The 2,101-nt window shown below is 42.0% G+C and overlaps 1 long non-coding RNA gene across 1 annotated transcript; it reads left to right on the top strand.

The window, feature by feature from the left end:
• The first annotated feature begins 595 nt into the window (after window positions 1-595).
• Window positions 596-1,123, top strand: LOC147248719 (uncharacterized). Its single transcript, XR_015109255.1, has 3 exons — window positions 596-730; window positions 917-989; window positions 1,065-1,123. It is a non-coding gene; the product is annotated as an uncharacterized LOC147248719 (long non-coding RNA).
• The last annotated feature ends 978 nt before the right edge of the window (window positions 1,124-2,101 follow it).

The following is a 2,101-nucleotide window of genomic DNA, read 5'->3' as shown; positions in this document are numbered from 1 at the left end:
GGACATCATCTTGCAACCATCCACAGCTACCCACAGAACCTCATGATTAGATTAGATCTGATAGTGGTGTCGCGCCCCCCCCCCCCCTCCCCCTTTTGATGAAAAAAAATGTACTCATAGAATTGTTTCAGCTTTTTCCATTTCATTTCACGTTATTAAACTCCAATGTTATCAATTCATTCACAAATCATCATCCTGAACTTGGAAGGAATTTTCAGCATTAAAACAAATATGTTACTGTAATAAGAATATTCATTAAACCATATCTGTTAGTTAACTCTTTAAATGACTGTGCTTTCAAAAAATACAACTTGCCATGGTGCAATAAGAGGACTGTAGGGATAGTTTCTGTGTTAGGAGGATTGTTTGTGTCATCGCAGACGCCACCGCAGGGACATCAGAGCCTTCACCTCATTACTCTTTACAGAAACCTGCTTGTGAGCTATTCAGACACATCAAATATTAAACACCTGGAGTTTCCGTTTCACACACACACACACACACACACACACACACACACACACACACACACACACACACGCAGAGAGAGAGAGAGAGAGAGAGTAGAGAGTTTGACAGCAGGGTGGATCAGCAGGGACACAGACATAGAGAAATAATCTTAAAAAGAGCATCAGGATTTATAAGAAATAACCCATCGGGCGCCCTGGGAGGGAGACAAACGAGCAGGGATGGAAGGAGAGAAGGAGGAATGTGGAGAGTGTACCCAAAGGTAAGGCAAAGAGAGCACTGTGAATGTTCATGCCTAATCAGACGCTGGTCTTGAGTGTGACAGCGGCTGAGGTAATCAGCTGGAGATTGATTGGCTGATAACCTTCCAGCAAGGCACTTACTGTAGGACAACATGTTTCTTTCTTTCTTTTTTTTTTAATTCTCCTGCATCTCTCTTCAATCTCAGCAGCACAGCTTTGACTGACACAAACCCTCAGGAAGCAGAGGAGGGGGATGCTGCTGGGGCCTGTGATGGAGAGGTAGCAGCCACTTAGTCAGTACATCAGCTTTCCTATGAAAACAAACAGAATCATGTGTTGTTTGTGTGGTTGAAGGCTGAGGAGGGTCCATGCAGCAGTGATGCAGAGACTTTACCACAGGGGATAAACTCAGAAGACGAAGCCGACCGCCTCTCATCGCCCCCCCTGCCAAGTGTTGAAGATGTAACCCCACCGTCAGTGTCACCTCATCCCTCCAGCACAAAGAGTATGTCTCTCTCTCTCTCTCTCTCTCTCTCTCTCTCTCTCTCTCTCCCTCTCTCTCTCTCTCTCACACACACACACACACACACACACACACACACACACACACACACACGCACGCACATACACACCATCACATGCAGAGATGCGTGGGGCGTCTGACCACATTGACGTGTTTTCTGTCTCTCTTCACAGAGCGCCCATCTGAACCCTGCTGGTACTGCCTGAGGTCCCTTGACTCAGAGAATCATCAACAAAACCCTCAACAGGTTCTGACTAACGTATTTCACTGGGACCAGCTGGTCACATGTGATATCAAAGGGTGGAAGTAGAATTGATCGGAACAGAGCTGGAAGAAGCATGCGGTTCTTTTATTTAGAAATACCCAGATTAAATGGTACTCTATTTCAAACTTTTCTGTAGTATTTGACACTGAGTTTACTTAAATATGAAAAGTAAACATTTTACATGTTTGCAAGCACGCAGTCCGATAACTGACGTCTAAAAGTCATGTCAAGTCATATTTGTTTCACTTTTTTTCAATGTTGACAGGCTTCAAATTTGAAAGTTTTTCCATTTTATCCATCATTTTCCACATAAAAGTCTTTCCCTTCAAAGTAACTGATGGGTTCAGATAAAAGTAGTGAACAATATTTCCTTTGAATAAAACCATGCAAATATCCAAGTAAAGTACAGATACCTTTGCTTTTTATCTGATTAAAAATACTTTCAGCTGCTGATGTGAATAAATAAATGAATTTAAATAAATGAAAGACTTACAAGTCTTTGTCTTGGTGGAAACTGCTTTGACAGAAACTTCATTAAAATATTATTTTCTCAAGTGTTTTCTATCAATAAATGTTTTAGAATCTGATGTTATACCTTCTGAC

This window comes from Aulostomus chinensis, chromosome 15 (genome assembly GCF_037954235.1).
Source record: "Aulostomus chinensis isolate RoL2024-O1b breed Wild chromosome 15, RoL_Achi_v1.0, whole genome shotgun sequence".
Classification (NCBI taxonomy): Eukaryota; Metazoa; Chordata; class Actinopteri; order Syngnathiformes; family Aulostomidae; genus Aulostomus; species Aulostomus chinensis.
The sequence above is the reverse complement of the archived record's forward strand: the minus strand, read 5'-3'. Positions and strand labels throughout refer to the sequence as shown.